This window comes from Rissa tridactyla, chromosome 2 (assembly GCF_028500815.1).
Source record: "Rissa tridactyla isolate bRisTri1 chromosome 2, bRisTri1.patW.cur.20221130, whole genome shotgun sequence".
Classification (NCBI taxonomy): domain Eukaryota; kingdom Metazoa; phylum Chordata; class Aves; order Charadriiformes; family Laridae; genus Rissa; species Rissa tridactyla.
The window spans coordinates 161363255-161375118 of NC_071467.1; the positions used below are offsets into that span (position 1 = coordinate 161363255).

Genomic DNA, 11864 nt, shown 5'->3' on the forward strand with positions numbered 1-11864 from the left:
CCTTTCAGCTGAGAGGTGACAGATCTCTCGCAGTGCTCCCGCACACCTACGGACGGCTGAAACAGGTCGCGGTGCTACAGATACGTCTCCATCCGTAGCGAAAACCCTGGGTTGGGACAGCAGCAGCCGTATGTGAGGAGCTCCAGGTATCTTCCCGTTCTGCCGACAGCTTGCCATTGCGACACCAGCAGGAGTGCCACGTGTGACTCTCCTTCAGAGGCTGCTGTGGAGACCAGCTGCTCCCTCACTCGGTACCTCCTCGGGCCTTCTGTGCCCCCTTGAATTCCTGCAAGCCCCAGTTACCATGACTTTCATGCCTCGTGGCTCACCACGTAGACTAGACTCCCTATAGAGTTTCCAGCTCGGTTTGAGCGTGGTTGGTGTTCCTCAGCTCCCCTTGGAGGGTGGCAGCAGGTGGTGAACGGTGAAACCACTTCCAGTGCTGGGCTGTGCTAACGAGTATGTTCACCTGCTCGTCTTCTGCTGGTTTCCTCGGCTGAAGAACTGGGGAGTCTAGCATACGGCAAAAAAATGTGCTTCCTTTACAATAGGAAAGAGAAGACAAGTAACAACGAGGGGGTGGGGCCTTACACGCTTGTTTGAGCCACCTCCGTAAGTAATTGCTTCAAGATCCGTCCTAAGAACTGTGCTCATGTCCGTGTCCCTCTGTCATTCCTGTTGCACGCTTAATCACTTCCCCATGTCCATCTGTAGCGACACGACAAACCTCTGGGATGCAGCTGAGCAGCAGGAGTCCTGGAAATGGAGAAGTCTGCCCTTTGTTCCTCCACTGTTTTAATACGTTTGTTTTCAAAGCTAAATAACCAAATCGCGAGGGCAGCTGACGACTGGGCCGTCCGCAGCCTGATCACTCATACAGTGATTTTCTGATATTCCCTTGACTGTCTACTCTTGATTGTGACGGCTGGTCTTGAGCCGAGGTGGACATGGTGGTCAGTAGGAGGCAGAGGGAAGGAAAGGCAGGGCAGAGCTGCCGCTGTGCTCAAGGGCTTCGGGCTCCGCTCACTGCACTTTTGGCATTTGGCCTTTTGAGGGCAGACTCCTTCCGCGGTGTCGGCCTCGGTGGCCAAAAATGACGGGGGATATGAATCAAGTGTCTCTGACCCGTAATAACTGTCTTTTTGCTTGTGGTACTAAGATACCCATTTAAAATGAGTTGTTGTTGCGAGCATTATATTGACAGTGGTGCAGTGTGAAGCTAATGATTTTTCCTAGATAAGGCTTTTGACAATAATGTTTGAGAGTGCCTTTAGGTTGACCAACCAGGTTCTGTATCTGCTCTGAAGACAATTTTAACTCCAGCTTCTTCATCAATCTCACTCTGGGTGAGGATTTAACGCTGCGCTGATGTCTTGCAATGCTCTTGCTTTGCATCTGTAAACAGAACATACCGGGGGGAATTCAAAGTTCTGCTTGTTATTTTTGTATGGTCGGTTCACTTCGGAGCACCATTTTGCAATTTTCAGTTTGTCCTGTAGTAGTAAAGATGGGTCTCATGAGCTGGCTGTGCTAAGTGCTGCGCTGACCCGGGGAGGAACAATCCCTGTCCTGAAAAAGTAACGAGTATTAGATATGGCAGGCAACAACTGGAAGGGGAGAAGCTACACACCCAGAAATTCAAGGATTTCTTTCATCAAAGGGCTTCAGAGGTGCTGCAGCACCCAACTTTGAGTGTCCTTTCCAACACGGGAATCAGCTCCCTGACAGAGACGCTCAGGTGTCCTGTAAAATAAATGGAGGCAAGTAGGTAACAAAACCCAGAACTTGCAGAAGACGGCTAATCTGGCCAGCAGTGACTGCTGGAGGAGATGGGCACTGGGTTTCTCTGAGGGTTTTCAGTCATGAACCTTTTTTTTGGAATTGGCTAGGCAAGCTGAGCCTCTGTCATGGAAAACCATTAAATAGCGGTTCTTCTGCCACTACACCACCTGGTTCAGCGAGATGTCCAAGCAGACATGCATTCACAGCCTGCTCCGGTTCAGTTCATGGACTTGAAGCCACTGATCTTTCTAGTGGAAACTTCCAGTTTATACAAACGCCACCAAGCTGGCCAGCTAGGGCCGTGCTGTCCCCAGGCTGCTCACCAGAGAAGCAGCCACATCAGCCCCGGAGCTGATATTCCTGTATCAGGAATAGTGTGGTGAGCCAGACTAGGGAAGTGATCATCCCCCTGTACTCGGCACTGGTGAGGCCCCACCTCGAGTACTGCGTTCAGTTTTGGGCCCCTCGCTACAAGAGGGACATTGAGGTGTTGGAGCGTGTCCAGAGAAGGGCTACAAAGCTGGTGAGGGGTCTGGAGGACAAACCTTATGAGGAACGACTGAGGGAGCTGGGGTTGTTCAGCCTGGAGAAGAGGAGGCTGAGGGGAGACCTTATCACCCTCTACAACTACCTGAAAGGAGGTTGTAGAGAGATGGGGGCTGACCTCTTCTCCCTGGTGACAAGTGATAGGACGAGAGGAAACGGGTTCAAGTTATGTCAGGGGAGGTTTAGATTGGATATTAGGAAACATTTTTTCACTGAAGGGGTTATTAAACATTGGAGTAGGCTGCCCAGGGAGGTGGTGGATTCACCATCCCTGGAGGTGTTTAAAAAAAGGGTAGATGTGGTACTTAGGGACATGGTTTAGACGTGGTTTTTGTCAGGGTAGGTTAATGATTGGACTTGATGATCTTAAAGGTCCCTTCCAACCTCAGCGATTCTATGATTCTATGACTTGAAGGTCTCTTGCTTTCCAGACACCTGTGCCAGTGGGTGGAATGGGTTGCTGAAATTGAGCAGCCTTATTTTGGCTGTCTTTGGTGGGAGGTCTCCATGGCGAAGATGCTCCGAAGATGCATCCCAAGTAGGACCAGCCAGGTGGATAAAGCAGAGCTGCTTAAAGATGGGACGGCGGAGGAACAGGGAGGGATTTTTTTTGGCGGCAGCTTGCAGAGAAGCAGGGACCTCTGGTACCGTAATGCCTGAGCGTTTAACCCGTGCCAGTTTCTGTGAAGAAACCCCTCAAACTCTCCTGTGCCCATCCTGGTCCTGTGGGTTTGTTGCCCAGCAGTGGAGCTGTGGAGGAATTAGATATAAACCCCAAAGTGCTCTTGCTAGTAACCTGGATCAGTGGGGAAGCGAGGAGCAATTTTGTTATTTTTGAACCGTCTTCTGCAGTCACACGGGAAAAGCTTTTCTCACCATGCAGCAAGGAAATATAGGAAATGTTCCTTTTTCTTTTGCTCGATTCAGGTCCATCTAATCAGCTCCACCTACACAGTGGCGGTATAGCCAGTTCTCACACGCTTCCTAATAGCCATCTGCCTGTGCAATTAATGGCTTGTCTGCTTTTGCCATAGCTTGGAGGAAAAGACGGAACAAGAGCTTTGAGTATTTGCTTAAAATATCTGAAGTGTCCGTGTGGATGCTCCGGGATGGATCGTCAGTGCTGGCGACGAACAACCCCCACTTTCCCACATTGTAAAAAATTACAGAGCAACTGGCCTTTTCCATCATGCCCTTCAAACAGGGCAGGTTTCCCACCTGCCGTGTGAAAAATTAACAGCTGTGGCAACATAATATTCCTAAAATACTCACTTCCAAGAGCTGAACGCGAGGCTTTTGGTGTTGGTTTGAGAGGTACGATGGCTGGCGTCCCGGCTCCTCGCCGGCGAAGTCGGTAGGTGGGGAGAGATGCAGAAAACAGCTCTGGAACGAAGTGCTTCCAACTGTTTAAGAACCAGAGTGGAGGTGTTTGGCAGATCCCAGAGGTAAATTTGGTTTGTGTCAAGAATCAATATTTCCCAAGACGGCAAATAAAGACCCGTACAAGCTTTCCCTAGCAGCTCCCAGCAGCCGAGGGGACAGGGATGGTCATCGAGGGAGGATGGAGCCACCACCCACCGAGCTGCTGGTGCTCAACAGCCTTAAGTCCTGTCCCATCTTAGCATGGATGCATCGATCTGGAGGAAGACCAGCCCGGCTCCCTGCCAGCCTCCTGTTACTCCCGTGCATTACAAAAAAATATGCATTCTTTCCCCCACGGCTGTTTTTGACCCAGCTGATGCTCTTTGGTGCCGCAGTGCCTCCAAAAGTGGGGTGGCCGTGCCTGAGCACCTGGGGAGCCACGGCAGGACACCAGCACGGTGAAATGAACCCATATTTGGATTAGACAGCCTGGCTGTAAAAATGGGCTTGATCTTGGATTTGATTACCAGAGTGTTCCAAGGTACAAGGTGAGCTCAAACTAAAGTGTGCAAAAGCAAGGTGAGAAAGCGGACCTAACTGGCGACGGTGCTAGAGGGGAGGATGCCACATCTTATCCCTCAGCCATCAGCAGGTCCCTTGGGTTGAACATAAGCTGCTTCTGTGGTAGCTGAAGGACCTTCTGCAGAACATCGGCCCTGTGATACTACCCTGCAAGGTGGGCAGGTGGGGATGTGCCTGCGCATGTATACGCATACGCTGGTCCCAAAAGGAGCCGGGCCAGGAACGTAGGGCTTGCTGCAAGCACCGCATCTGTGATACACGCAATCTGTTTCCTTTCGTCACACGTGACTTCATTTTCCAGTTTCCTCCACCTCTGGGTACTGAGGCTTCAGCCATTGCCTGTCTAACTTTGCCTACATCTCCACAGGCTGGATTTCGTCATCTGCAAGGAGACCCCCCTCCTCTCCCGTTCCTGTGAAGGAGGGAAAGGGAGACAGCATAAGCACTCTCCTGCTTATTTATTTGGGACATAATGTTGCACCTGACTGAGCTTACCTCAAGCTGGGACGTGCAGCAGCTGGAGCTCCAGAAAAAGGTGCTGGGCTTCACCCAACTTGATTTAACTGCATCTTGAAGACAACCCTATTGCTATGCTTTTACTAGCTGTATTGTTATATTAGTTTGTCAGACTGACTGTCCTTTCCAGTCAAGGGAAAGCTAATCGGAGAATCCAATAGTGCTCACTTAGAGCTCAGGAGCCCATGGCAAGAGATGTGCTGGTGATGGGGCAGCCTTTCCCCACTGCCACCCCCTGCCTGGGGGGACTTTGGAGCCCGGCAAATACCTGCCAGGGTTAAGGAGCAAACAGAGCGGTTGCTTGGCGTGTCTTATCCTGGGTGACAACGCCTTAACCTTTCCTTTTTGCTTTGTCACAGGCGTCCTGTAACGTCCGGCAAGTGTAACCGGGAAAAGCCGCACAGGGAGAAGCTGCGCAGGAGCAGCGAAAGGCTGCGGTGAAATCTCCCCATCCTCCCTCGTCCCAGCTCCGGTCTTCAGGTGTGTTAATGTGCGGGGAGACTCCCGTGGGTGGGAACGCGAAATGTGTGTTCACGTGGAGTTAGGATCGGCGTGTGGCTGCGTGGGAGAGGAGTTTTGGCTCCAGGGTTATGTTTTCATTACGTGAGCTTTCTGCTGTAGCGAGTGGGAGATTTCAGGAAAGAAATCAATGTTCCTGCCATCGGGATAAGTCCCAGCGGTAGCAGTGCAGCACCCTCGCCATCTCCCTTGCCTGTCTTGAGCCCTTGGCGAGGAATTAGGTGTCCAAGGCAGGCCACATCCTTCTTGCCAAAGCCATGTGTATAAAAAGCAGAGGCGCGTATTGGAGAGGCTGGAGGGCAATAGCCAAACACCCCTGCACCCAGTCTGCACCGGGGATTTCAACTCCAGGTTCCCACTCCCAGCAGGAGACATTCGCCATAGGATCGTAGGTAGAAGTGGGATGTGAACTCTCCTGCCAAAGCATTTCTGCTGTCCCTAAATTGCTCAGAAGCTTTGGCTGTTGTTAGGCCCACGAGGGAGGATGCAGTCCTCTCGGCAGAGCTAACCGGTGGTGCGAGGTGCGAGTCTCTGCCCCGCCGAGGCTGTAAGTGCCGTGAAGAAGTGGGTGAGATTGTGCAGGAGCGTGTTTGGTGGGGGGGGGGGGTGGTCCCACAGAGCAGCACCCTCCGGGACTGCAAGCATGAACGGGAAATCCCATAGGATTTCCCATGGAGTCCTGAATTAAAACCAGAGACACTCCCATTACGTGTGATAAGACTTCAGGGACTTAGAGATAAGGCCAGGTGATTATTTTTTTTAACGCGAGATGCGCTAAGCACATTATTGAGGCCAGCCATTCCCACGCTCTTTTACCTGCCCAACGCTCCCCTGAGCGTGACCTTCCTCACCCCCATGGTCTTCCTCACCCCCACATACTCTTCCAAAGCAGCAACTTTGCTTTGTTCTCGCCCCTTTGTACTCCTCCCCGTCGGAAGCTGCCCATCACCAAAGCGAGCGCGTTGCTCTTACTAATAGCAAAGTAATCAATTTGAGTCACTGTATACATTAGTAATGGCCATGTAATTCTAGTGCAAATTAGGTTTGGTCAGGCTGCGAAGCCCGAGACATCTCATCTTCCTGAGCAGAGCTTGGATTTACTGTCCTCTGGGGAAGGCCACAGCGAAACGCCCCCCTACCCCCCTCGCAGATCCTCCCTTGATTGGATACAGTATGGTCGTCTGATTAAAATTGTGCAGTGGTTCAGAAAATGATTTTCAGCCAGTGCTTCACAGTAAATTACTTTTTTTTTTTTTACTTTTTTTTTTTCTCCCAAGACAACAAATTTTTACCTCAAGTACAGCTGGACGCTGAAATGAGAAGCTTGGGAAAAGCAAGACACCAGCGAGGCAAAGACGGGGAGCACCCGGCAACGGTGACACCCTGCCACGGGCCACCCCTGGTGCGCCGACAGGCAGTTCCCACCAGCCCAAAGCCTGGCACCCACGCCCACGTTGATGCTGCCTGCAACACCCAATTCCCTTTTCCCACCAAGTCAGGCCCCTGGCAAGGTTCGCGGGTGCCACAGGTAGGTGAGGAGCATCTCCTGTGGGCAAATATCCCGGTACCCACCGCTGTGCCCCCCCGTGGGGTGTCCCCTTCCTGACGAGTCTCATCTGTCACTGTCACCAAACCACTTAGGGAGCAGAGCATGTGTCCCTCCTGCCACCCTCCCCTCCACCCAAACAGCCACTGCCGCCGCTGGGGCAAGGAAAGCCCCAGAGCTACGTGCCCATCAGCGCCAGCCATGCAGCGTTTTCCAGTCCCGGGTGTTAAAACCACCCACTTCACACTGAACCGTCACTGAAGGAAATGCACAATTTTTCCTCAGTCCAAGGAATGGGGTCTCCTGCTTTCCACGTGAGCATCCCAATGGCACCTGGAGACCCATCTGTCCCTGATGCCTGATTCTGCACTAGCTCGCTCATCCAAAACACTGCTGATGTTCTTCTGCACGGGGACAGCTGCCCGCTCCCTTCTGTCCTGTGGCAAGGGCTTGGCAGGGAAGAATGTGTCTTCCAAGATGGATCTCCCATTTCTCAGGTTGCCCAAAGGAGGGTCAGGAGTTGCACCCCTCTGCCAGGGTTTCTTAAAGAACATCTTTGTTGGTTGGACTTGATGATCTCAAAGGTCCCTTCCAACCATGAAGATTCTATGATTCTATGATCTTAAGCATCTGCCTTCAGGAAGATGTCTTTGCTTGTGACTGTGATGATGGCAATACTGTCCCAATTTCAGCACATTCAAGCCTTGAGGAGGGGTGAGATTTAAGCCCACAGCAATCAGCCCTTCCTGGTGGCCTTCCATGGACCTCGTGCTCACCTTATCGGTGCCCGTCCTGTGCACTGGGTGCTAGGCTGGGTCTCCAGGCAGTGGTCACCCAGCGGTGGGCACATCTGGACTCAGCCTCGCTCCAAGCAGCTCCCACCCCGCGGCAGAGGGCTGTGTCTGTCTGTCTAAGGAGGTCGGATATGGAATTACAAACCAAAAGCTAAATGCCACGTAACTGGTGGTTAGTGGTGGGGAAAAGGGAGATGGGATTTCTTTAATTAGAGCTGGATAATTTATTGACGGTGAGCTCAGGTGTCGATGTGTCTGTGTGTCATTTGAAGTGTCTCTCAGCCAGCGGTACAGCATGGCTTATAGGTGGTCATACGCCCAGCTGAAGGTCTGAATTTATCATCCTTTTTTTGTCTTCCTGGAGGGACTGTGACAGCCCGGGGGAGGGGGACAACAACAGACAGTAAACCAGCTTTCTGTATGCTATCTTTATTTAGGAAGTATGTTTGCATTCAAATAAATGCAAATCTGATTTCCTCCCTTTTGAAAAAACAAATTTAAAAGTCTGTCGATGGCAATGAACCATCTGACTCTAACAACCCTGGAAGGAGAAGAAAATTTGCTCGTGGTGCAAAATAGTGTAGAATCTTCGCCACAACCGATCCCAACTTCCCAGCTTGGCTGCGGCACGGGCTCTCTCCGCTCCGTATTCGCTCCCTGAGAAGTGGGTAGTGTGGGGGAGGGAAGGGCTTGTTTATTAATTTAAGAAAATATGTTTCCCAGCATATTGGCACCGAGACTGGAAAGGAGCAGCTCGGTTGCCCACTCCCTCTGCCAGTCCCCGCAGGATCGTTCCCCACCAGGGATGATTAGTGCCTTCGTCCATCCAGTTTGAAATGTCACATTTCCGTCGGCAATTAGCAGGAGCTTTTATCCGCGGGATGTATGCGTGTGTCTGAGGGGGTGGTTTCATTCCCTCCAGGTGAATGTTTTAGTAAGCAAGGTCCAACACATAACACAAATACTTGAAAAGAAACATTTTACTATTACTAAAGACTGTTACTGTGGTTTTTACGACCTTTTAGAGATCCCTGGGAACCTGAAAGAAGGAGTGGGCTTATAAAAGGAAGCGTGACCTTGTTTTTAAGCTGGGGCAGAGGAGAGAGGTGGTTTCAGCGTGCTCAGTTCCCAAAAGGAGCTGCTCTCGCCCTTGCAGGGCTTCCCAACGCCAGCCTGCTGGGACCCAGCAGCAGCAGATGCTCCTTCTGAGACCACCTTCAGGCAGCTGGTGGCACAGGTCCACCACATTTTGGTGGGGACAGGCAGGAGATGCCAAAGGGCACATGCCACAGGTGAAATACTCCATTACACCAGCTCTGTGCCAGGGCTCTGAGGGTTCTCGGCATCCCTTCGCTGGAGGGGCTTGAGCCCAGGCAGTGGGGCTGGCTGAGCTGGGCAGGGGGCTGGAGAACCTGCTTCTGGAGACTCCACGGCAGCAGGAAGCATGCTAGGAAAATGCACAGTCCAAGGATAGGTCTTGGGTGTGGCGCTGGCAGCATCTGGGCTGTGTGAGGTTTGGCACAGTTTCTGTCACAGACTTACCCCATGCCATCCAGCGCTCTTCTGTTCCATGCCTGGACATGGGTCAGGTGATGACATGGGCCCAGGACATTTCTTCTTGAGAAATCTGGATAAAAGGAGCCGGTCTGGGGGCAGGAAGAGACACGTTATTGCAAGTCACCCTGTATCGTTTGTAATAACTAGGCCTTACACTATTTAATTTACTACTACAGACATATCTGAAGATGCCTTCAAGGTCATGAAAGAACAGTCCTGCATGAGGATTTCATCCTAAATATGAAGTCCCTCTGATTCTGATTCGACAATGTATCTACAAACGTAGGATGAAATTTTAAGTTCTATTAGCTATCAAGTAGACCCGCTCTTTATAATGATATAGCTCCAAAGGAGCCAACACGGCAGAACAGAGACCTTGACTATAAAGTGTAATTTAACAGGATTGTGTGTTTGCTTCCTGCATCTTGTGTATGCATGAGAAGACGAGGTTCCTACCCAAATGACTTAAAGAGGTTTCAGGTATGATCCTACAAACCCTTATTCATACAAGTAGTCTCAGTTACTTCAAAGGGGGCTCTTCATAAAAAGGAAATTTGCCTCTTTAGAGTTGAGAAGGTAGAAAATGAAAACATTGAGTCAGTCGTGCTGCACCACCTATATAATTTAGAGTACACATTTAACAATATAAGCACTAATATATTGGGCTGGGCAGCTAAGACTTTCAAAATTAGAGCCCTAATATTAGCTCTCTTCAGCTATATTTGGGATGCAAAAAGCCCTGAGGCAACAGGATTCCGAAGGAGGTACCTAACTTCAGGTATATTAAGGGGTTGTTGACCTTCTGAACATTATTTGAGGTGAAAGCTCAGTATTCTGTGAAAGGGAGGTCTGAGAAAGTGCTCTTCTTTTTACAATTACTGTACTCCAGGCTGCCATTATTCCTGTTGCTCTTGGGTTGTCACATTTAAGCACTTTCTACAGGGTCAAGTAGATCTGCACTCATAGTCCATCATGCTGGCTCCTTGGCCCACCTTTACCTTATTCATGGTTTTTGTCTCTATCTCCGTACAGTGGTGCTACCTCTCCCTGAGCTGGTTTTCAGCTGCTAGCACCATCCTGGTTTTGGCCCCTGTTAGTGCTGGCTGTAGCAGGCACCACAAAACAGGAGTGTAGGAACGGAGGAGGATCAACACGTGGAGCCCCAGCTCGGGATGTTGTCTTGGTGTTTGAGTCCCCATCATCAAACATCTAATGTCAAAATGATGTCTTGCTGGTAAAACATGGTCATCGTCTTCTGTTGTGTCTTAAGTCTTGGTGTTGCCTAAACAGCCTCTTTCTTGTGAATAATTTGGCAATTACTCCTGCTCATCTGTGGCCTTGCCATAGCACCAGCTGCACCTTGTAGGTCAGAAACCATGTACAGAGAAAACCTGTTCTGCGTCCAGGTGAGATGCTGTTGGGCTGGCAGGGAAAAGGTGCACTTGCTGTGGCCGTGCTGCTGTTACGTATAGCTTGTGGATGGTGCTGCATCCTTCACTTGGTGATCCCCAGCTCAGTAAAAGCCAAAAGTTGAAGCCTCCCAAAAATAGTCTTAAAAGCCACCTGGTACACTGAGATAAATATGATCGGACTTTCAGGAGACACTGCGGGAGATCAGGTCCTCAGTCTGCTACCTGACACAAATAATTAGAAGCCACCTTACGTGGACTGCATTAGTTTGTCATCGGTCCTAGTGATAATGGAGGCTCAAGTGGTTCTGCTATTGACCTGGTATTTATTTTAAAGTGTGCTTACGACCTAATTTTAAGCATTGACGTATGAAAATGCTGCCTTTGGTTTTCAGTAGAAAGTCAAAGAAAAAGAGAATGAGGAAGAACATAGTGAGAAAGGAAATTTGTGAGGAGGACTCGTGACAAAGGGCGCAGATATCATGGGTCTACCAGCACTCGTAACTCTCTTGCTTTATAGCCACTTCAGAGCACAGGATGAAAGCTCAAAACCCAAAAGAGAAGACTTTGTATATAGGTTAGCATCTTCTCTAAATCACTGTTATTCCACGTTACCTGACATGTGTCCGTGTGTCCTACTACATGTGTTCTCTGTGTGTCCTACTACATGTGTTCTCTGTGTGTCCTACTACATGTTTCCTTGCACCGCGGGGGCGTGTGTTGTCATTTCACTTTTGGGGTGACTTTGCACCGATCTCAAACGAGGCACCGAGCAATGGCCCAGGATGCTTGTGGCTGGCAGGTAGTCCCGCTCCCATTTTTCCATCTACCTTACTGTTTTTCGTGTACTTTTTCTCTCTCATTTCACTTGTTCTTCCCTCATTCCTTGGTGTTCTGGCACTGCTTTTGCCATGCAGCTCACAAGGTTTTGTCCAATTCAGTCAGGGCTGGTCTGCAGGGAAAAATGACTAAATTTTTGAATATAGAAAAGAAAAAACATGAAGCCCAACATGTTAGTAAGGGGCAGGCTTTAATTACCTGGCCATTATTGGATTACTCCAGAGTAGAGGAAATATGACTAATGCGATGTCTGTGCTTCTGGCATACGACTGCTGTCAAATTCAATAAGGACTTATTAAACATCACAGAGGTGTGACTAAAGAAAATGATGAGCCGAATGTGGAAAATAGCAATCACGGTCCTATTGTGTGTGCTATGAATTTCTAATCTGGGATGGTGGGGGAATGTCTG

At 49.9% G+C, this 11864-nt stretch overlaps 1 long non-coding RNA gene across 1 annotated transcript; it reads left to right on the forward strand.

Moving 5' to 3' along the window:
• The first annotated feature begins 2713 nt into the window (after positions 1–2713).
• Positions 2714–8985, forward strand: LOC128905649 (uncharacterized). Its single transcript, XR_008464923.1, has 3 exons — positions 2714–4807; positions 5148–5268; positions 6585–8985. It is a non-coding gene; the product is annotated as an uncharacterized LOC128905649 (long non-coding RNA).
• Positions 8986–11864: the final 2879 nt, after the last annotated feature.